Genomic DNA, 25,093 nt, shown 5'->3' with positions numbered 1-25,093 from the left:
GCGCGCGCTCCCTCTCTTGTACCGCCGGCCTGCGTCTGACGTAGCAAACGTGACGCATCGCGCGCGCGCGCACACTGCGTGCTGCCCGGGTGTGCGCGCATTGCATCCAATCTCTCCCCGCCCCCCTCCCCCCCACTCCCCCACATCACCACTGTCTACCTCCACTTGTGCAGAATGGGACAGAATAGAGAGGTGCTGGAAGCATTGCAACAGGAGGAGGCCCCTCCAGCTTTGGTCCACCATTCAATAAGATCATGGCTGATCTAAATCTAACCTGTCTTGCCTAGGGAAAATCTATCCATCGCAGATTTCAAATTATTCATTGAGCTAGTATCTATTGCTTTCTGTGGAAGTGATTTCCAAACTTCTTCCACCCTTTATGTGAATGGGTGTTTCTTAACTTCTCACCTGAATGGCCTGGTTCTGACTGTAAGGCTGTGTGCCCTTGTCCTAGCTTCCCCCACCAGCAGAATATGTTTCTATCTGTTGTATCAAATTCTTTCAAAATCCTAAAAACCTCAATCAAATAATCCTTTATCCTTCTATATTGCAGACAATACAAACCTAGTTTGTGTAATTGCTCCCCATAATCTAACTCTTCGAGCCCAAGTAACATTCTGGTGAATCTGCACTACACTTCAGGATCAATACATCTTTTCTAAGGTGCGGTGCCCAGAACTCTACACAGTACTCCAGATACTCTTTGCATAGCTGCAACAAAACTTCCTCCTCTTTATATTCTAGCCCTCTAGTTCTAAAGGCTAGCATTCCATTAGTCTCCTTGATTATGTTTTGTACCTGACTGCTACATTTTAGCAATATCTGTACAATCTCCTTGGACCTCTACTGTGCCTCGAAGGAGGAAGGGAAAAGGAGGGGGGGAGGAAAATAAGGGATTGGGAGGGGGAAGGGAAGGAAGGAAAGAAAAGGAGAGGGGTCACAAGAATACAAGAAATCAGAGCAGGAGTAGACAATGTGGCCATCGAGCCTGCTCCGCCATTCAAACGATCATGGCTGATCTAACGATTCAACTCCACTTTCCCGCCCACTTCTGTTTGTCTGTCTTTCTCTCTTTCTCATTCATTCTTAAGCTGGGTAAATGTCCATATATGATCTTGTCCCCTTAAACGACCCCTGTCCCCAGCTTCTCCATTGTTTGTTTAACCTTGACTCTCAGCATAATCATTCTCAGACTGGAAAATGAAGCGGATCCAGGCCAAAGTTCATTGTTCATAATCAGGGCGACATAATTACTGAAAGGAATACTAGGTCACATTCCTCTGTGAAGTGGAATAAGCTACAGATGGCGTGGGAGTGTCTCCAAATGCATAATTTCAAAACATCTCATTCAGTAATTTAAGATGGAATTCTAAAGGAGAATGAATAAGATCTGGACAATCAGATGAAGAAAAAGAAGTTTTCTTTTCTGATTCATCTGAAGTAAAGGCTGTGTTGTGCCTGGGTCACCGGAGTGACATTGGGCATTACTGCAACAAAATAGGAGGGCAGTACTAAAATAGAACAAGTGACCTAGCAACTAAAAATGCACGCATGCATTAAATTAAATGGCAGTTTCATTCTGATTGTTTATGCAACCGACTACTACTTACAGAAAGATTCAAGTAAACCAGTGGACAGCACGTAATCTCACCAGGCCATGCAATGGGCTTGATAAAGGAGTATAAAGTTTGGACTGAATTATTGTGGAAGGAACAATTATTATACCCTGTAAGAAGTCCGGTCTTATTAGGAAGAAAAATGTGGAGGAGCAGTCAGTAATTTTTTTTGTTCATTCACAGAATGTGGGCATCACTGATGAGGCTAGCATTTATTGCCCATCCCTAATTGCACTTGAGAAGGTGGTAATGAGCCATCTTATTAAATACAATTGAGTGGCCTACTAGACCATTTCAGAGGACAGTTAAAAGTCAACGACAGTGCTGTGGGTCTGGAGTCACATATAGGCCAGACCAGGTAAAGACAAGATTTCCTTCGCTACAGGATATTTGTGAATCAATTGTGTTCTTATGACAATCCAGTAGTCTCAAGGTCACAATTACTGTTACTATCTTTTAGTCCAGAGTTTATTTAATTACTTGGAATTAAATTCCTCAACTGCTGTGAAGGGAGTTGAATTCAGGTCTGCAGATCATTAGTTGAGACCTCAGGATGTCTAGTTGAGTAATATAACCACTATTGCTACCATACAGTACCGAACAAGTAAAGCACTCCAAAATGAAATGGCTTAAAAGATATATGTATGCGGAAAAAAATTTCTGTGGATTGTAAAATACCTTGGTCAAGATGTTAGCTGTTTTAAATATTTTCACTGGAGAAATGTTGTTAGGAATTTGCAAACTCCCCCACAGCTGCAGCCTAATATTGACCAAGTAAGCATTCGCCAGTGGGTGCTAAGCATTCCAAGCTGAAGTTACTTTTACCTCCAGAGAATACCATCTATGGAGCTAAATCTAAAGCACTTGGCCTCCAGTGGCCTGATAGCTTTATAGAACTACACCATCGTGGGTCACCTGAGCAACAATTCATATAGGGGCCTCCTGCAGTGGGCACTTCCATTTCTCCATTCATTCACGTAGACCATTTTGGTCTATAATGGCAGAGGCCATTAGAGAGGACAGTAGCATCATGGTAATGCTACTGGACTAGTAATCCAAAGGTCCGCACTAATCCTCCGGAGATATGAGTTCCAATCCCACCAGAGCAGCTGGGGGAATTTAAATAAATTAACAAATCTGGAATAAAATGCTAGTCTCATCAATGATGATCATGAAACTACTGGATTGTTGTAAATTCTCATCAGGTTCATATATGCTACAGAGGAGGAACTCTGCTCTCCGTCACCTGTCTGGCCTACATGTGACTCCAGACCCACAGCAATATAGTCGACTCTTAACTGCCCTCTGAAACGGCCTAGCAAGCTACTCAGTTGGATCAAAACCACGACAGAAAAGTCAAATAGGAATAAAACTACACGGACCACCCGTTATCGACCCAGGCACCGGAAAAAACAAAGCACACTCTGCCCGGTTAACCCTGCAAAGTCCTCCGACTAACATCTGGCGACTTGTGCCAAAATTGGGAGAGCTGTTCCACAGAATAATCAAGCAACAGCCTCACATAGTCAGACTCACCGAACCATACCTTACAGCCAATGTCTCAGACTCCTCCATCGCCATTCCTGCCTATGTCCTGACCCACTAGAACTGGCAGTATACAGTAGTCAGGAGGGAATGGCCTTGGGAGTCCTCAACATTGACTCTGGACTCCATGAAATCTCAAGGCATCAGGTCAAACATGAGCAAGAAAACCTCCTGCTTATTAGCATGTACTGCCCTCCCTCACTGACATGAACTGCTGTTCCTCCATGGTGAACGCCACTTGGAACAAGAACTGAGAGTAGTAAGGGCGCAGAATGTACTCTGGATGGGGGACTTCAATGTCCATCACCGAGCTGGCTGAGTCCTGAAGGACATATCTGCCAGACTGTACCTGCAGCAGGAGGTGAGACAGCCAACAAAAGGGAAAATCTTTCTTGATCTCATCCTCACAAATCTGCCTGTCACAGATGCATCTGCCCATGAAGGTATTGGTACAAGTAATCACCGCACAGACTTGTGGAGATGAATTCCCATCTTCACACTGAAGACACTGCCCCCCCCGTCGTGTTGTATGGCATTACCAGTGTACTAATGGAATAGACTCAGAACAGATCTAGAAGCTCAAAACTGGGTATCCAAGAGGTGCTGTGGGACATCAGCAGCAGCAGAATCGTATTCAACCACAATCTGTAACCTCATGGCCCAGCATATCCCTCACTCTATAATTACCATCAAGCCAGGGAAACAACCCTGGTTCAATGAGGAGTGCAGGAGAGCATGCCAGCAGCAGCACCAGGCATACCTAAAACTGAGGTGCCAACCTGGTGAAGCGACAACAGAGGACTACATGCATGCTAAACAGCAGAAGCAGCATGCTATATTCAGCGCTAAGCGATCCCACAACCAAATGATCAGATCTAAGCTCTGCCGTCCTGCCACTTCCAGTCATGAATGGTGGTGGACAATTAAACAACGAACTGGAGGAGCAAGCTCCACAAACATTCCCATCCTCAATGATGGTCGAGCCCAGCACGTCAATGCAAAAGACAAGGATGAAGCATTTGCAACCATCTTCAGCCAGAAGTGCTGAGTGGATGATCCATCTTGGTCTCCTTCTGAGGTCCCCAGCATCATAGATGCCAGTCTTGAGACAATTTGATTCACTCCACATGATATCAAGGAACAGGTGAAGGCGCTGGATACAGCAAAGGCTATTGGCCCTAAAAACATCCCAGCTGTAGTACTAGATTTGTGTTCCAGAGCTAGCCATGCCCTGAGCCAAGCTGTTGCAGTACAGCTACAACACTGGCATTTAGCCGACAATGTGGAAAATTGCCCAGGTATGTCCTGTCCACAAAAAGCAGGAAAAGTCCAACCCAGCCAATTAATGCCCCATCAGTCTACCCTCAATCATCAGTAAAATGATGGAAGGTGTCATCGACAGTGCTATCAAGTGGCACAACCTGCTCGCCTATGCTCAGTGTGAGTTGCGCCGGGGCCACTCAGCTCCAAACCTCATTACAACCTTGGTCCAAGCATGACCAAAAGAGTTGAATTCCAGAGGTGAGATGAGAGTGATTGCCCTTGACATCAAGACAGCATTTGATCAAGTGTGGCATCAAGGAGCCCTAGCAAAATTGAAGTCAATGGGAATCAAGGGAAAACTCTTCATTGGTTGGAGTCATACCTAGCACAAAGGAAGATGGTTGTGGTTGTTGGAGGTCAATTATCTCAGCCCCATGACATCGCTGCAAGAGTTCTTCAGGGCAGTGTCCTAAGCCCAGTCATCTTCAGCTGCTTCATTGACCCACGTAAGGTCAGAAGGGGGATGTTCACTGATGATTGAACAGTATTCAGTACCATTCACAACTCCTCAGAGACTGAGGCAGTCCATGCTCACATGCAAAAAGACCTGGACAACATTCAGGCCTGTGCTGATAAGTGGCAAGTAACATTGTGCCACACAAGTACCAGGCAATGACCATCTCCGACAAGAGAGAATCTAACCATCTCCCCTTGACAGTCAACAGCATTACCATTGCTGAATCCCCCACCATCAACATCCTGGGGGTTATTATTGACCAAGAACTTAACTGGAACAGCAATATAAATACTGTGACTCCAAGAGCAGTCAGAGGCTGGGAATTCTGCGGTGAGTAACCCACCTCCTGACTCTGCTGTCCATATTTTGTTTCCATTCTTGAAAAGTTCCCAAGCATTGAGAGTATAACATGAGATAAAGCAAAGTAGCAGAAATCACATAAAATCACACCTATAAGGCTCTACTCTCCACTTGCCTGGATGAGTGAAGCTACAACACTCAAGAAGCTTGACATCATCCAAAATAAAGTCACCCGCTTGATCCATCACCGAAACATTCTCTCCCTCCACCACCGGTGCACAGTGGCAGCAGTGTGTACCATCTACAAGATGAACTGCAGCAACTCTCCAAGGCTCATTTGATAGCACCTTCTAAATGCATGATCTCTACCACCTAGAAGGACAAGGGCAGCAGGCGCATGGGAACACCACCACCTGCAAGCTCCCCTCCAAGTCACACACCATCCTGACTTGGAACTATACTGCCATTCCTTCACTGTCGCTGGGTCAAAATCCTGTAACTCCCTTGCTAACAGCACTGTGGGTGTATCTACACCCCAAGGACTGCAGTGGTTCAAGAAGGCAGCTCACCACCACCTTTTCAAGGGCAATTAGGGATGGGAAACAAATACTGGCCTGGCCAGGAATGCTCACATCCCAAGAACAAAAAAAAAGCTCACAGGTGAGCTCCACCTGACTTCCCAGGTCTGTTACATTTAATTGCATTTGTGGTAGCAATGACCTCCTAAGTTCAAAGAACCTTTCCATGTTCTGCTGCAAGGTCACCAACCTGAAGCGTTAACTCTGTTTCTCTGTCCACAGATGCTGCCTGACCTGCTGAGTATTTCCAGCACTTTCTGGTTTTAAACCAAAGAACCAGAGTTAGCCTGATGACCTTCCTCAGACTGTACAAAGGCTGCATTTGTCCAAGTCTTGAAAATGGCCATTCAGCCTGGTGTCAGCTACAGATTAATTTTCTGAGCAATAAGGGTGGATTATTGGACTGCATTAATGGACTGCAGTGGTTCAAGAAGGCAGCTCACCACCACCTTCTCAAGGTCAATTAGGGATGGGCAATAAATGCTGGCCTGGCCAGCGACGCCCACATCCCATGAATGAATAAAAAAAATTAATGCCTTCCACACCTTATCTGCCCAACCTATTTGCATGGCTATCTGTGGGTTGCAAACAGTGGAGGGAAGGATTCCAAGAGTCTGATAGCATTACTTACACAAGGCAAGGACAACTGCACACTGTCAATGCTATCAGAAGGGCAGAACCATTACAAATTACAGCACTGCTCTCTCTATAGGCCTGCAGTGAACAGCAGACCATGCAACACTGAATCACACGACTGCTGGGTTCAGCTGAGTCAAGTGACACTGAAGGTCACATACCTGGAAGAGAAAACAAACCCTTAAAATGCCATAATATCTGAAAGAAAACAGGATAATGAAAAGATAAACTCTGGGATTTGAAGCATTATTAGTAAGCTCCCAGTAGATTGAAGGAGACATTTATGAAAACAGTGGCTTTCTTGGAAGATAAAATGTCAAAGATCTGTAAAATGTTTTACTCATGGGTCTACTTGTCACGGTTTAAAAACAAAGATGTAGAGCAGTCTTCGTTATGGGCCAGGCTTTCCCACAGCACAGTCTTATTTTTCCTGATTATAATTGCTCTACCATTGGTGGCTGTGCCTTCAGCTGCCAAGACCCTAAGCTCTGGAATTCCCTCCCTAAACCTCTCTCTCCTCCTTTAAGATACTCCGAAAAACCTATCACATTTCACATCTGCCCTAATATCTCCTTCTGCAGCTCAGTGTCAAACACTGTTTGATAATGCTCCTGTGAAGTGCCTTGGATGTTTTACTACGTTGAAGGCACTATAGAAATGCAAGTTGGTGTTGGTGTTATGTTCACTGCCAAAAGCATTTTAAGTATGTGTCCGGTTAATTGGCCTGGAATTCCACAAGTAAACCTGAATTGCAATAATCCACTTGGGAATTGTGTGGGATGCTCATCACATTTTTATATCCACATTACCAGATCAAAAAATATGTATTTCACAATCATTTGGTCAGATTTATTTAATCTATAATAATACTCAGTTTCGATTGTCTGGACTGTTTTGATCGGTCAATTTAAGGGGTGATTCTGTTGGTGGGTTTATTTGGTGGGCACTGCCTGGTGCACATGGAGATACATGGGGCACACGGAGGACTGGAGCACGTGATGGACACGTGGCTGCCAATGGTTGGTGGCAGCAGCGATGTGGTGGTTGGGGAGTAATTGGTGAACAAAAACAGAGGAAGGTAAAGAGAGCCCAACAACAAAGTTACCCTGGCTAGACCGACTGTTTCCGTGAGGGAAGGGATGGGATTGATGGGAGAGATGGGGATGGCAAGAGCGGGATGGGATGGTATGGGGGATGAAAGGAATGGGATGGGGATGACGTAGGAGGGATGGCACGGGAGGGCTGGATAAGATCATGGAATTGGTTAAGTGTGGCAAAATGTCGGGGACAATTATTTAATACAACTTATTATTCAAAACTATTCTTTGTGCTAGCAATGAAGATTCACTAGATTTGAATGAAAATGTTTTAGAAAAGTTGTCAGGTGAATTAAAAGAACAACATCAGCATTGATTCTATCGAAGATGATGATGATAACAGGCCATTCTCTCCAGACTTTCTACACAGTCTAACTCCAATGGGCATGCCACTGCACAAACTTAGACTCAAAAAAGAAGCAATTATAATGTTGCTAAAACCTTGAATCCTAAACAAGGACTTTGTCATGGAGCTAGATTGGTATTTCTTCGATGATAAATGCTGAAATTATAACAGGCAGATTTCAAGGAAATAGAGTGTTTATTCCTTGAATAGTATTTAGCCCATCAGATGTATACCTGCCTTTTCAACTCAGGAGAAAACAGTTCCCATTTAGACTTTCATATTCTATGAGTACAAACAAATCACAAGGCCAGACTCTGGACAAAATTTGTATTTCTAATCCTCGGCCTGTTTTTATATATAGACAGCTTTATGTAGCTTTTTTCCCCAGAGTGAGAAGTTTTGATTCTGTTTAAATCTTTGATGAAAATAAACTAGAAATCCTGTATTTGAAGAAGTACTGTTACAATAAAGATAATAATTTGACTGCACTAAAATAAAAGCAAAAAACTGCAGATGCTGGAAATCTGAAATAAAAACATAAAGTGCTGGAAATACTCAGCAGGTCAGGCAGCATCTGTGGAGAGAGAAGCAGAGTTTACGTTTTAGGTCTGTGACCTGCTGATGAAAGGATTCAGATGAAAGGTCACAGACCCAGAACATTAAAAGAGGCACAGAGTACTGAAGAAAGGAAGTTATGGTAAGCATTTATAAATAACTTGTTAGGCCTCAGTTCTGGGAACCACATTTTAGGAAGGATGTCAAGGCCTTGGAGATGATGTAGAGGAGAGTTACCAGAACTCTCCAGGAACTTCAGTTACGTGGAAAGGCTAGAGAAGCTGGGATTGTTTTCCTTAGAGCAGAGAAGGTGAAAGGAAGATGTAATAGCAGTGTTCAAAAGTATGAGGAGTTTTGATAGATAAGGAGAAATAGTTTTCACTGGCAGGAGGATCAGTAAGCAGAGGACACAGATTTAAGATAATTGTCAAAAAATCCAAGCGGGAGAAAATGAAGAGGATTTTTTTATGCAGCGAGTTGTAATCTGGAAGCGCTGCCTGAAAGGATGAAGGAAGCTGATGGAATAGTAACTTTCAAAATGGAATTGGATATGAACTGGATATATACTTGAAAAGGAGAAATTTTCAGGGTTCTGGGGAAAGACCATGAGAGTGAGACTAATTTGATAGCTGTTGCAAGGAGCTGGCACAGACATAATGTCTTGAATGGCTTCCTTCTATACCGTATGATGCTTTGAAAATCACCACAGTAAAGGAGAAAGAACTGCATCAACCAATCAGAAGGAAACAATTAAGAGAAGAACCAAGAAATTATTAAAGTTTCTCTTTTTTATAATTCATTGTGTAAATATTTTGTGGCAGTATCATAACAGACTTTCAATGAAATCCTGATAACAGTAGCAGCTGAAATCTATGCTTTGGTACAATGTAATATTTTGAAAGTACTACTATATAAATACAAAACAATGATTGATAATGAGTCTTTGTCGGAAATTACTGTCGAACGTTTAGAGATACTATCGTGCAATGGTCAAACAAATAATTATTAATGGAGGTGCTAGTGACTATAAGGTATTATCACAGGTAACACCCAATGGACAATTGACCATTATTTGTGTGATTTTATGTGATTTCTGCTATTGTGCTTTATCTCGTGTTATACTCTCAATGCTTGGGAACTTTTCAAGAATGGAAACAAAATACGGACAGCAGAGTTTTAGAGGAGCTGAAGTTTATGGAGAATGGAAGGTGGGAGGTCGGTCATTGGAATAGTCGAGTCTGGAGGTAACAAAGGCACAGATGAGGGCTTCAGTAGCAGATGAGCTGAGGCAGGGGTTGAGACGGGTGATATTATGCATTTTGCTTTCCCCAGCAAAACCTTTACCATCTCCCAGCCTGCTCATTCCCCCTGGTATGGCACTTACCTTTGCTCCACCAAGTCCAAAGGGCATGGACTTGAATGTACATGACATTACCATATCTGGCTGGACCACTCCAAGCGCTATTGAGATCCACTCTCCTCTGCAGAAAACAACCACTACTCCAGGATAATCCTAGAGAGTAAAGAAAGCCCCAGGCTTCTTTTTTCAACTATCAACTACCTCTTTTAATCCTTCTCTCTGGAACCCTACTCCCTCACCTCTGACAACGTATGGAATTCTTTATTACTAAGGCCATCCATTCAGTTGCCCCTGCTGTTTCCCCTCTTTCCCTTGTCCACCAAGCAAACCCTAGCCTTAAGGTGTCATGTCTCCCACTAGTTTATTTCCCATCTTCTCTATCCCTTCTCAGAGCTCAGCTTGTTCACGAAACCCACCTCCTCCATCCTTGACCCCATTCCCACTAAATTGCTGGCCAGCCAACTTGGCTTCCTGGCCTCCATGCTAGCTGACATTCTAAATGGCCCCCTCTCCTCAAGTATTGTCCCCCTCCTTTACTGCCAATCATTCAATACTGCCATCATTGCCCCCTTTCCAAAAAAAACACTTCAGCCTCTCTATTTTTGCAAATTGCAGCCTTACCTGCAATCTCATTTTCCTTTCCAAAATCCTTAAATGTGTTGCCACCTCCCAAATCCGTTCAAATCTCTCCAAGAAATCTTCCATACTCTGAAGTGCCGTGGGATGTTTCCTATATTAAAGGTGCTATAAGAAATGCAGGTTAATGTTGACCTAAACATTGGGTCCAATTTAATCTCAAAGAAATGCAAAGTACTTTGGCTTTCTAATTAGCCTTCCTGAGTTGCCCGAGGCCAGTAATATAATCGAGTGCTTTAATGACACAGCGATATTCTTATGTCATTGTACAACTCTTATCTGTTACTGATATTCAACTTTAGCCATAAAGGAACGGACAATAAATGCTGTCAAAATTGTTAGTGATGCCCACACTCTGTGAATGAATAAACAAGTTACTTTAAGTACCGTCAATGTGAAGCTTCTTGTGTGCCTAAAATGCTTTCCATAGTAAATTCAAAATACAATGAGAGATGGTGGAATGCCAGATTTGTTTCAAGGTTTTTCAGAACTGATTCATGGTTTATGGGATCTATGTCACAGACAATAAACTATAGAAAAAAACACTTGTGACCTTTCAGAAACTCTGGGCATCCCAAAGTGCTTTGCAGTCAACTAAGTTATAATGTAGGAAATGCGACAGCCAATTTGCACACAGCAGCCTTCTGAGCTGACACTTAATTATTATACTGTATAGTCCATTTGTTATCCGAACAATTCACTGGTAAGTCCAATAACTGTCAGACTCAGCAAAGTGATTTCACTACTACTTCCATATGACTGAAAAAGCTTATACTAGGATGTTCAGTTTGGCTATCCATTCTATGCCTTCCTGAGATAATGAGTGGAGAAATCAGGTGCCTTCTGCAACAGATTAATGTGATGTTTTGCATGGTCTGCGACTCATGGCTACTATCACATTTTGGGTGGTCCCTCATCTTCCACCTATGGAGAAGATGACTGCATCCTCCATTCCCTGTGCATTTTCATAGAAACATGGTTACACAGAAAAATAGGAGCAGGAGTAGGCCATTCGGCTGTTCGAGCCTGCACCGCCATTCAATACCGATCATGGCTGATCATCCAAACTCAGTACCCTGTTCCCGCTTTCTCCCCATATCCCTTGATCCCTTTAGCCCTAAGAAATACATCTAATGGTTGAACACGTCCACTGTCTTTGAGGGACCTCTGCCATCAGGTCAATGATAAGGTGTTGGCTCTTTATGATGCAGATGTCTATGATTCTGTCCATTTCGATAGTGGGTTGATACCAGTTGCTGTTTCCCAGAATGGCCACATGATTATAATTGCTTTCCCGATAGTTTTCTCAAGTCTTCGTGAATGGGAAGGTTGGTGTTGCTCATGACTTTTCTCATCTCGCAGAGTATCATGTCGTCACAGCAAATGGCAGACGTGGCAATGAGGGTCAGCACCGGGAGCCACTCAGCTGGAGTGGACGTAAGCAACCCCTGACCCACTCTCAGTTTATCTGCACGACCATGATCTTCATGTGGCAGCTGCAGTACCATGAGGCAGAGCAGTATTCTACAGCAGGGTAGATTGGGTCACTATTGCAGCGCAAAGTGCTCGGGCTGTACTCCCCCATGACGTTCCAGCAGGTTTCTGGATTAGGTTCACCATGGTTTTTACTTTTTGGCCAGTATTGAGATCAGGCTAATAGTTGAGAGGCCTGTCCAGGATGCCACCCAGCTATTTTGGGTGGGAGTTATGGTTAAGTTTCCTTCCGCAGAAGGAAACATTGAGTTCTTCCATGGCGGTGTTATTATTCAGATGGAATGCCGACAAAACTGTCTTCTCTGGATTGGGGTGGAGGCACCAGGTCCAGAAGTTGCATTCCAGTAGGACCAAGTTGTCCTACTTGCTTCCTCCAGTGTTGGTGCCTGAAGCAGCAATGCCATCATTGGCTTGGAAGAACGTCTGAGATTTGGTGCAGGGGATGTCTGCCGTATCAATGTTGAAAAAGGCCCATGTGAGCACCAATCCCTGTGGCAGAGCATTGTTGAGCTTCCGTGTTTGGCTGGTCCTGTCTCCAAGATAGATGTGGAGCTTATGGTTGCTCGTTATGGTGTTGGTAAGCCTAAAAGCTTTGAGGCAATGGGTGATTGTCCAAAGCTTTAGTAGCCTTCGCTCCAGACAGTGTCTTATGCCAATGACAAGTTTATGAAGGCAACTCCAGGCTTGGGAAGTGGATGACAAGCCACGTATGCGGGCGGGGGGAGGGGAGGGAATTTTATGCAGTCTGTTGCGGCAGATTTGGTGACATGCAGGGCGATATAATCAGGCGGAAGATGTTTTCTCAGGTTCCTGATGATGGGATATTTTAGAGGAATTAAGTCGGCGGTGAGTCTGTGGCATTCTGGGGCTCCCCCAGTCCCGTGGCGGATTGCATCTTTGCATTCATTTAAATAACATGAATACTCATTACCCTATACATAGTTACAATTTACTCCTACCTGCCAGATTAAGTGAACAGTGAGCGTATTCCTGTGCCACCCAGTTCACGAATGCTTTAACGTGGCGTGCAGCAGTTGAATTGAGTCCCGGGCCTGTGCTCTTCTCTCTGTAACTCAGCCATGAAACTAAAACCGGCATTGCAAAGGCTGTTTACCTCCACACTAGCATTGGAATGGATGTTTGCCTCCAGGCTCGGCACCGGCTAAGGGTGAATCATCTCAGGGGATGGCGGCGAAGGCATGGGTGGGGGATACAAGGAGCAACAGGGGAGGGTAGTCGAGAAGGGAGGGTGGGGTTGATCGAGTGCATCGAGGAGCGTGGGGGGGTAGTCAGGGAGGGAGGGTGGGGCTGATTGGGTGCATGGAGGAGCAGGGAAGGGATGAGTGGAGCGTCCAGGTTGTTGAACGGCGAAGATGCATTTTGTCGGCTGTGGGAGTGATGGGTGGATTAGATCAGTACTGTGTGAAGATACTTAGCAAGGGCCTAAAGGGAGGGATGAGTGCTGTCAACATCGAGAAGCTGTGGGGAAAATTGAGGGTACTGGCTAGCAGAGGGAATGGTCACAGTCAATGGGGGCAAATGGATACTGTGGGGGGGCGGGGGGGAAGGTCAAGACTAATGGGTGCGTATTCAACATCTACATATGGAGGGAATCGGGACTCAGCAACAATGGTCAGTTTGATGGAGGAGGTTCAAGGATAAGAGTCAGCATGTCGATAGTAACGGGAGTAGGAAAGGCGGGAGGGATGGCGTGAATACATTGATGATTACACTGTGCACGGTAATGGGGAGAGGCTCAATAGTAACGGAGGGAAGGGTAACTAACATTGGATGGATCAAGGGTGATGGGTTCAAGATGGCAGGTTGCAGGAGAAGGTTCGAAGGTGGGGAGACTTGCCCTGAATTCCATGGGCACCATTTTCCCTAATGATAATGGGAACCACGCAGACACTCAAGGATTTGAAACGACAGTGGGTGTGTCTTCTACCTGGCTGCAATTTGAAGGCAGATATAAGGGAGCTGTTCATTGCCTCGATGTTTCAGCTCATGAGCAACAGAGGGCTGAATCGCCACGCTCTGTTTATTTATTGTTCAGAAAAGCCACAGCCACATGGGTCTCATACATCCAATTTGTCTAGTACCACAGGTAGAAGAGAGAGAGAGACTAAGAAGGGCTCTTTTCGCTCCACTCATGATGCCTGAGCACCAGCAACAGGCAGAACAGGAAGGCCCAGATGCTCCAAATGATAACATCGAGGAATGGCCTTATCAAAGATGGGCACTGGCAAGTCATCACATCCTCAGGACAAAGACAGATCACCTTCAAATGTCAGAGAGGCAATGCCAAAGATGCCTAAGGATGTTACGTGAAATAGGCACAGAAATTTGTAGTATCCTGCGGCATGACCTGTAGCCGCTTGCCTTTGGTGGGAATCTCATGCCAGTCGCCCTCAAAGTGACTGACATACTCAAATTTTTTGCTAGCAGGTCCTTCCAGGGATCCACAGGCGACATATGTGGCATCTCCGACCCACAGGTGCATCAAAGAGGTGGCCAATGCCCTTTTTCGATGTGCCAATGATTTCACCTATTTACCTGTAGACGAGGACAGCCAGGCAGCAAGGGCTGCGGCCTTCGGTGGCATCGCCGGCTTCCCTAGAGTGCAAGGGGTGATCAACTGTACTCATGTGGCCATTAGAGCTCCCTGGGACCAGCTTGCTTTCTGTCAATGGCAAAGGCTTCCACTCTAAACGTACAGCTGGTTTGCGACCACAGGAGAAGAATCATGCATGGGTTTGTGCATGTTTCCAGGGAGCTATCATGACTCCTACATTTTGAGGAATTCCCTGCTGCCAGCAGTTTTTGAGGAACCAGCTGATGTAGAAAAATGGCTCCTGGGTGACAAGGGTTACCCCCTTTGTACAATGGTTGATGATACCAGTACGCTGCTGAAGAGAGGTACAATGTTGCTCACGCATCCACCAGAGCCATCATTGAACACACCATTGGCATGCTGAAAATGTGATTCTGTTGCCTTGACTGGTGTGGAGGGGTTCTTCAGTATGCGCCACAGAGAATGTCATGAATAATCATTGTGCCTTGCAAAACCTTGCAATTAGATGCAGCAACATTCTGCAGGTGGAGGAACAGGAAAAACACCAGTCCTCAGATGACAATGACTATGAAGAGGGTGAGGAGTGTGAGGAGGACAACAATGCCATCATCGATATGAGGGCCATGGAGAGACAAGCGAGAGACATCAGGGAGAACTTCATTTATGCACATTTCAGCCAACAATAAGCCACATTATCAAGGAACATTGGGAGGAGAAACATAACAATTCCCCATAGAAATTCCCTTTGCATGAGGTCTTATTCATCTCTGCAATCTTAACACAGTGTTGCTGCACTTTCACGTGATTGGCATTTGAAATCATCTATGGGTTACAATGAATGCGACTACACGTCACTGCAAGCAGCATTAAATTATGACCGTAGAAAACAAAAGTAAGGCATGACAGTATTGGAAAAAGTTATTAATCATCAATAGGAAAACAGCCATTATTGAAGAGTGAAGGCTCAAATTCCAATGAGATATGGACACTGGACATTTCCATTTGTAAGCATCATTGCGTTCCTGCCATAGGCCTCCAAAAAAACCTCTTTGTACCCATCTATAAACATTACCGAGAGTGGATCAAATTTTGCATGACATAAAAATATTTTAATACATCTTTGCAATCGTGACAATTTGTACAACACCTGTGCCACCTTCATAATAAAACTCTTTCAATTTCCTTTCTCCCCCACTACGTCTAGATGGTACCCTGAAATTAGCAGCTGAGTGTGCTGCTCCATTGCTGTGGATGAGAGTGGCGGACGTCCTCTGGAGGAATGGAGCCTTGATGGATCCATCCGACTGGGAGTCTGCAGCAATGGTGCTTGAGCATCCCCCGTGGGATCACCTGCTGCAGGTAAGGGGGTCAATGTCGGGGGAGGACAATACGCCGCTTATCCTGGGGGTGTCCTGAGAGGAACGCGCTCCTCCTCCATCTGTGTGCACGATGGCACCTGCCTGTCTCTCTGAGGGGAAGGAGCACCTGGAGGGAGATGATTGAATTTTACATTCAGTTTGAGGGAGAGAAGAGTGGGTCTAAGACTAGTATTTTAAACTTAAATAAGGGCAATTATGAGGGCAAGAAAGCAGAGTTAGCAAAAATGAACTGGCAAAACAGGTTAAGGGATAGGCCAATAGAGATGCAGTGGCAGACATTTATGGGAATATTTCAGAATACACAGAATAAATAAATTTCAACGAGAAAGAAAAATTCCAAGGGTGGGACGACCATCCGTGATTAACTAAAACAGGTAAAGATAGTATCAAACTTAAAGAAAAAGTCTCTAATTGCGCAAAGATGGAAGGCAGGTCAGAAGATTGGACAGAATATAAAAAACAGCAAAGAATGACTAAAAGATTGATAAGGAAGGTAAAATTAGAGTACGAGAGAAAGCTAGCAAGAAATATAAAGACAGATAGTAAGAGTTTCTAAAGATATTTTAAAAAGAAACGAGTTAATAAAGTGAGCTTTGGTCGTATAGAAAGTGAGTCTGGGGAATTAATAATGGATAAAAAGGAGATGGCAAATGAATTGAACAGATATTTTGTATCGGTCTTCAGGAAATGGAAGGGAGGGAGGAACTCAAGAAAATTACAATCACCAGGGAAGTGGTACTGAACAAATTGTTGGAGCTGCGGACTGACAAGTCCCTGGGGCCTGATAGACTTCATCCTAGGGAGTTAAAAGAAGTGGCTAGTGAGACGGTTGATGCGTTAGTATTAATTTTCCAAAATTCCCTATATTCGGGGAAGGTTCCGTTAGATTGGAAAATAGCGAATGTAACTCCTTTATTCAAAAAGGAAGGGAGACAGAAAGCAGGAAACTACAGGCCAGTTAGCTTAACAGCTGTCTTATGGAAAATGTTCAAAGCTATTATTAAAGACGTTATAGCATCTCAACCTCCATAAATTTGCCCAGGCATGCGCCATGGAGAGGTCACTCCATAGTTGCCTCACAGCGACTGAAACAACACGGAAGGCAGCAGTTACGGGTTATAAGTCCAGATAAATTGGCGTAGAAACTGGGCGCCACGGGTTGCCTTTGTCGGTGGGAGAGGTCATTGCACCTCACTGGACAGCTACCGCCCGCCTCAAACCGGGCAGCCCCCGGTCAATAAGGTTCTGTCCCGCCACAGTCTGCCTGCTTCAATGGGTGCTTGGAGCTCAGGGTCATTGCCCGAAAGGTGGACTGATACACCGCACCAAACAACATGAAAAAAGGAAAGAAGGTACCAGCCCTTCGCTTTGCAAGCTGGAACGTCAGAACTATGTGTCCTGGCCTGTCGGAAGACCTTACACAAATCAACGATTCTCGGAAGACCGCCATCATTAACAACGAGCTCAGTAGACTCAATGTGGACATTGCAGCACTTCAGGAGACTCGCCTCCCCGCGAGTGGCTCTCTAGCAGAGCAAGACTACACCTTCTTCTGGCAGGGCAGGGATCCTGAAGAACCAAGACAGCATGGAGTGGGCTTCGCCATCAGAAACTCCTTGCTCAGCATGATAGAGCCTCCCTCAAATGGCTCGGAACGCATACTGTCCATCCGACTGCTCACCACCTCTGGTCCAGTACACCTACTCAGCATCTATGCTCCAACACTCTGTTCCACACCTGAAGCTAAAGACCAGTTCTATGAACAACTCCATAACATCATTAGCAGCATCCCCAACACCGAACACCTATTCCTGCTGGGGGACTTTAATGCCAGGGTTGGGGCCGACCATGACTCATGGCCCTCCTGCCTTGGGCGCTATGGCGTTGGAAGGATGAATGAGAACGGGCAGAGACTGCTTGAGTTGTGTACCTATCATAACCTCTGCATCACCAACTCGTTCTTTCACACTAAACCCTGTCACCAGGTTTCATGGAGGCACCCAAGATCACGTCGTTGGCACCAGCTAGACCTCATTGTCACAAGGCGAGCCGCCTTAAACAGTGTTCAAATCACACGCAGCTTCCACAGTGCGGACTGCGACACCGACCACTCCCTGGTGTGCAGCAAGGTTAGACTCAGACCAAAGAAGTTGCATCATTCCAAGCAGAAGGGCCACCCGCGCATCAACACGAGCAGAATTTCTCACCCACAGCTGTTACAAAAATTTCTAAATTCACTTGTAACAGCCCTTCAAAACACTCCCACAGGGGATGCTGAGACCAAGTGGGCCCACATCAGAGACGCCATCTATGAGTCAGCTTTGACCACCTACGGCAAAAGTGCGAAGAGAAATGCAGACTGGTTTCAATCTCATAATGAAGAGCTGGAACCTGTCATAGCCGCTAAGCGCTTTGCACTTTTGAACTACAAGAAAGCCCCCAGCGATTTAACATCCGCAGCACTTAAAGCAGCCAGAAGTACTGCACAAAGAACAGCTAGGCGTTGAGCAAACGACTACTGGCAACACCTATGCAGTCATATTCAGCTGGCCTCAGACACCGGAAACATCAGAGGAATGTATGATGGCATGAAGAGAGCTCTTGGGCCAACCATCAAGAAGATCACCCCCCTCAAATCTAAATCGGGGGACATAATCACTGACCAACGCAAACAGATGGACCGCTGGGTTGAGCACTACCTAGAACTGTACTCCAGGGAGAATGCTGTCACTGAGACTGCCCTCAATGCAGCCCAGCCTCTACCAGTCATGGATGAGCTGGACATACAGCCAACCAAATCGGAACTCAGTGATGCCATTGATTCCCTAGCCAGCGGAAAAGCCCCTGGGAAGGACAGCATTACCCCTGAAATAATCAAGAGTGCCAAGCCTGCTATACTCTCAGCACTACATGAACTGCTATGCCTGTGCTGCGACGAGGGAGCAGTACCCCAGGACATGCGCGATGCCAACATCATCACCCTCTATAAAAACAAAGGTGACCGCGGTGACTGCAACAACTACCGTGGAATCTCCCTGCTCAGCATAGTGGGGAAAGTCTTTGCTCGAGTCGCTCTGAACAGGCTCCAGAAGCTGGCCGAGCGCGTCTACCCTGAGGCACAGTGTGGCTTTCGTGCAGAGAGATCGACTATTGACATGCTGTTCTCCCTTCGTCAGATACAGGAGAAATGCCGTGAACAACAGATGCCCCTCTACATTGCTTTCATTGATCTCACCAAAGCCTTTGACCTCGTCAGCAGACGTGGTCTCTTCAGACTACTAGAAAAGATCGGATGTCCACCAAAGCTACTAAGTATCATCACCTCATTCCATGACAATATGAAAGGCACAATTCAACATGGTGGCTCCTCATCAGAGCCCTTTCCTATCCTGAGTGGTGTGAAACAGGGCTGTGTTCTCGCACCCACACTTTTTGGGATTTTCTTCTCCCTGCTGCTTTCACATGCGTTCAAATCCTCTGAAGAAGGAATTTTCCTCCACACAAGATCAGGGGGCAGGTTGTTCAACCTTGCCCGTCTAAGAGCGAAGTCCAAAGTACGGAAAGTCCTCATCAGAGAACTCCTCTTTGCTGACGATGCTGCTTTAACATCTCACACTGAAGAATGCCTGCAGAGTCTCATCGACAGGTTTGCGTCTGCCTGCAATGAATTTGGCCTAACCATCAGCCTCAAGAAAACGAACATCATGGGGCAGGATGTCAGAAATGCTCCATCCATCAATATTGGCGACCACACTCTGGAAGTGGTTCAAGAGTTCACCTACCTAGGCTCAACTATCACCAGTAACCTGTCTCTAGATGCAGAAATCAACAAGCGCATGGGTAAGGCTTCCACTGCTATGTTCAGACTGGCCAAGAGAGTGTGGGAAAATGGCGCACTGACACGGAACACAAAAGTCCGAGTGTATCAGGCCTGTGTCCTCAGCACCTTGCTCTACGGCAGCGAGGCCTGGACAACCTATGCCAGCCAAGAGCGACGTCTCAATTCATTCCATCTTCGCTGCCTTCGGAGAATACTTGGCATCAGGTGGCAGGACTATATCTCCAACACAGAAGTCCTTGAAGCGGCCAACATCCCCAGCTTATACACACTACTGAGTCAGCGGCGCTTGAGATGGCTTGGCCATGTGAGCCGCATGGAAGATGGCAGGATCCCCAAAGACACATTGTACAGCGAGCTCGCCACTGGTATCAGACCCACCGGCCGTCCATGTCTCCGTTATAAAGACGTCTGCAAACGCGACATGAAATCGTGTGACATTGATCACAAGTCGTGGGAGTCAGTTGCCAGCATTCGCCAGAGCTGGCGGGCAGCCATAAAGACAGGGCTAAATTGTGGCGAGTCGAAGAGACTTAGTAGTTGGCAGGAAAAAAGACAGAGGCGCAAGGGGAGAGCCAACTGTGCAACAGCCCCAACAAACAAATTTCTCTGCAGCACCTGTGGAAGAGCCTGTTACTCCAGAATTGGCCTTTATAGCCACTCCAGGCGCTGCTTCACAAACCACTGACCACCTCCAGGCGCGTATCCATTGTCTCTCGAGATAAGGAGGCCCAAAAGAAGCAGGGTGCTTAGAAAAATTCAAGGTAGCCAGGCAAAGTCAACATGGTTTTGTGAAAGGGAAATCATGTTTAACCAATTTATTGGAGTTTTTTGAGGGAGTTACATGTGCTGTGGATAAAGTGGAACCGGTGGATGTATTGTACTAAGATTTCCAGAAGGCATTCGATAAGGTGCCATTTTAAAGGTTATTGCAGAAAATAAAAGCTCATGGTGTAGGGGGTAACATATTGGCATGGATAGAAGATTGGTCAGCTAACAGGAAACAGAGAGCAGTCATAAATGGGTCATTTTCTGGTTGGCAAGATGTAATGAGTGGTGTGCGATAGGGATCTGTGCTGGGGCCTCAACTTTTTACAATTTATATAAATGTCTTAGATGAAGAGACCGAAGATATGGTTGCTAAATTTGCTGATGACACAAAGATAGATAGGAAAGTAACTTGTGAAGAGGACATAAGGGGGCTACAAAGTGATATAGATAGGTGAAGTGAGTGGGCAAAGGCCTGGCAAATGGAGTATAATGTGGGAAAGTGTGAAATTGTCTACTTTGGCAGGAAGAATAAAAAAGCATATTATCTAAATGGTGAGAGATTGCAGGGCTCTGAGATGCAGAGGGATCTGGGTGTCATAGTGCATGAATTGCAAAAAGTTTGTATGCAGGTACAGCACGTAATTAGGAAAGCTAATAGAATGTTATCGTTTATTGCAAGGGGAATTGAATACAAAAGTAGGGCAGTTATGCTTCAGCTATACAGGGCATTGGTGAGACCACATCTGGAGTACTGTGTACAGTGCTGGTCTCCTTATTTAATGAAGGATGTAAATGCGTTGGATGCAGTACAGAGAAGGTTTACTAGACTAATACCTGGAATGGGCGGGCTGTTTTACGAGGAAAGATTGGACTGGCTAGGCTTGTATCCGCTGGAGTTTAGAAGAGTCAGAGGCGACTTGATTGAAATATATAAGATCCTGAGGGGTCTTGACAGGGTGGATGTGGCAAGGATATTTCCCCTTGTGGGAGAATCTAGAACTAGGGGGTCACTGTTTAAAAATAAGGGGTCACCCATTTAAGACAGAGATGAGGAGAATTTCTTTCTGTCAGGGGTCGTGAGTCTTTGGAATTCTCTTCCTCAAAAGGCAGTGGAAGCAGAGTCTTTGAATATTTTTAAGGCAGAGGTAGATAGATTCTTGATAAGCAAAGGGGTGGAAGGTTATCGAGTGTAGGTGGAAATGTGGATTAATCAGGTCAGCCATCAACTTATTGAATGGCAGAGCAGGCTTGAAGGGCTGAGTGGTCTACTCCTGCTCCTAATTCGTATATTCGTATGTTCCACATTCCCCCTCTTGCTTAGACTCTGCTGCATGGACCCCATGACAACAGTGATGGAGTGCAGGTCAGATTGTCAATGCTTAACCAGACTCGCCACAGAACTTGCCAGATTCTCGACTGAGGAAGCCATATGCTCAAATACCTGGGAAATGGCAGACGTCATGCCTTGCATGGACTCCTCCATGTTTCATGCAAAGCCACACATGACCTCTCCGACATATTTTCCACATGGTTTGCTGCACATCCAGCAGACTTCTCGTAGCAACAAACGGAAGATCATCATGAGCGTGGGCTGAGAAGGTGCCAGGTCCCCAGCGTTCCTCCCATTGTCAGGGGAGCCAGCTGGCACATGCTCCCTCAGCTGCTGGGACGTGTCTGTGTCGTGACCACTAGATTGTGACCCAGATTCTAATCTTAAACCCCCCACATACTGCGCTAATGGAGATGGAAGAAAAGGCAGGTGACGTGAACCCTCTGAGGTATTGGCTTCTTCCTCCTTCCCAGAGGAGGATTCTTGGGCCACGTGGCATTTCTGTGACTCGAGTGCGGGCACCTGCAACGGAGACACAGAGGAACTTTAAGAGTGTGCTTCACATGAATTCAAACAACTTCCTTCAGTTTCCACTTATGGCTGCAAGAGCAGATGACACTTCATCCTTGCAATTTGTGGTTCCGGCCTCACCATTTCTGCTCGCCCTGCCTCCCTCCTCTCTCGCGATCTCCAACGCCTCCTCCTCAACTGTGATCAGCAGCCTTATGTCTGGGACCTCTCCTCCTGTCTTAGCATGCTCACGCTGGTTGTAGCTTTGTTTATCCTGCAACAGATAGTGCAGATTTAATGACATGGTAAATGATGTATAACAATCATTACACACATGCATCAAAATCACTCATTCCACCTTGGCTTTCACACGACACATCCAATCACATAAACAATGCCAATCTTCATCATTTAGTGAATGGCACCAAAGCTGCTCAACACATTCCACTGCATTCCTTGCGAACCTTCTGCCTTAAAGACACAGTGCCATGGAAGAAAACAATGGAGCAGCTTCGCCAGAACCACTTACCCTTGCTGATCTGAGCAAGTCACTGATTCACTTGCAGCACTGCACCCCATGTTCTAAGAGTTACCTCACAGTTTGAGACCTCCATACAGGCTGCCTTGGTGAGGCAGGCGGGTCTTCTGACTCCCTCTGCAGGGAAGAGGACTTCCTGTCTTTCCCTGACGGCCTGGAGGAGAACCTGCAGGGATCGAGGCATCACTGAACCGTGGGGCAGGAAGCTGGTTGCCATGTGATTCACTTTGGCTGTAGGGAAAATAAATGATATGAAGTTGGCGATGACTTTCACAAAATAAGGGAGAAAAAACATTTTGATTTAAGTAAAAGCTTCAGTTTATGTTAGCCTGAAGATACTTACATGAAAGGAAGGCTGCTGCTCCCTAAGGCTACAAGCACAGAATATTTTATATCTGTGGCGATCATGGTGCATGTTGCAGTTCAATGAAAGGCTACCCCCGCTGCACAATCCCCCATGTTTCCCAAGCCCATCGCCACATGGCTAATTTAAATAAAAAAATCGTGTGGGTAACAGGATTTGTGACAGGAGTGGAGGTTACGACAACTTCTCATGGAAACCTATAAAATTCTAACAGGACTAGACAGGCTAGATGCAGGGAGGATGTTCCCAATGGCTGGGGAGTCCAAAACCAGGGGTCACAGTCTCAGTATACGGGGTATGCCATTTCGAACTGAGATGAGGAGAAATTTCTTCACTCAGAGGGTGGTGAACCTGTGGAATTCTCTACCACAGAAGGCAGTGGGGGCCAAGTCATTAAATATATTTGAATATATTCAAGAAGAAGATAGATATATTTCTTAATGCCAAAGGGATCAAGGGATATGGGAAAAAGCAGGAACAGGGTACTGAATTAGATGATCAGCCATGATCTTTTTTGAATGGCGGAGCAGGCCCGAAGGGCCAAATGGCCTAATCTCCTGCTCCTATTTTCTATGTTTCTATGTTTCCAGTCCCGCCATCGTGAACGCCATGGTACTCACAAGATTCCACCCATGGTCTCCGTGTGTTAGTTCATTGAGAACTTGTGAGTGTTATGATCCTGTATTTTTTTTTCCGGGAAGAATGCAGTTTGCCTTTAAGACTGGAAAAGGAGCCGTACTGCTTTCAGGCAACAAGCTCCAGAGACTGAGTCAAAGAATGCATTCTCATTGCCCTGGGATACAGCCACTCAGAGTCTGAGGATCAAGAGATATATTGTCGTTTGGAACTAATTGAAAAACTGGCTTTGGAGAGACCGTTAACAGAGAAACAGACAGACAGCTGGACCAGCATGAACGGAACAGCGATCTCCGATAATTTAAACTGAAGGAAGGGAAGTTAGGCTGTGACAATCTTCTATCTCTCAAAAATTCTAAAGCCAAATTGATCCATTAAAAAGTGTTTGCAAGTTGTTAATTGCTGAATTCATCGCTGGAGAAGGAAAGCATCTCTTCAACTGCTGAATTAGACTACGGACTGTTCTGCTGTTGAAGAACCTTTTTTTCCCCATCGGATGGCTGTGAGGACTTCAGGCAACCTTGGACAGTTCCACATCCAGCAGGAGCATAAATCAGAAAGGACACTAATTTTTTCTATTTTAAATGTTGTTTGTGTCTTAGTAGTGTTTAAGAATTTAGTTTTATAATTAAACATTAAATTTGTTGATCTAAAGGCACCTGGTTTGGTTAGTCTCATTCAGGGGTTAATAGATGGTACAATTTGGCTGGGTCTTTCTTTAATTTGGAAAGTTTAAAATGATATGTTAGATGATCTGTGGAGGGACGAGATTGAATCAACAGTGCATTTCTCCCACCACAATCTGAATCGTATCTTTTGATTGGGGGCTTTGACTTGAGCGATCGGTCGTAACACTAGCTAATATAATCAAGAAGCGAACTGCAACCCTGAAAGTGGCCTCCCAGTCTGGAAAGCATGCAAGTGACTTCACTGTTCAGATTACTAGGACCAGTGAGCTGCTGTTGAAGCCCATTTCTGTACAGGGTACTGGTATCTGATAACTGGGAATTGTTGGTGACTTCACTAGTGACTGCCCTATTACATCCGAGAGTGGAAGAATGGAGTCATTCTGGTTCCGTGATAATAGTTCTTCTTCTTTGGCCTCCTTGTCTTGAGAGACAATGGGTAAGCGCCTGGAGATGGTCATTGGTTTGTGAAGCAGCACCTGGAGTGGCTATAAAGGCCAATTCTGGAGTGACAGATGCTTCC

The 25,093-nt window shown here is 45.4% G+C and overlaps 1 long non-coding RNA gene across 1 annotated transcript; it reads right to left on the bottom strand.

The window, feature by feature from the left end:
- Positions 1-20,329: 20,329 nt before the first annotated feature.
- Positions 20,330-23,093, bottom strand: LOC137352323 (uncharacterized). Its single transcript, XR_010969674.1, has 3 exons — positions 22,940-23,093; positions 22,488-22,620; positions 20,330-22,358 (listed from the first exon to the last, which is right to left on the bottom strand). It is a non-coding gene; the product is annotated as an uncharacterized lncRNA (long non-coding RNA).
- Between the last annotated feature and the right edge of the window lie 2,000 nt (positions 23,094-25,093).

This window comes from Heterodontus francisci, chromosome 38 (assembly GCF_036365525.1).
Source record: "Heterodontus francisci isolate sHetFra1 chromosome 38, sHetFra1.hap1, whole genome shotgun sequence".
NCBI classification, from domain to species: Eukaryota; Metazoa; Chordata; class Chondrichthyes; order Heterodontiformes; family Heterodontidae; genus Heterodontus; species Heterodontus francisci.
The sequence above is the reverse complement of the archived record's forward strand: the minus strand, read 5'-3'. Positions and strand labels throughout refer to the sequence as shown.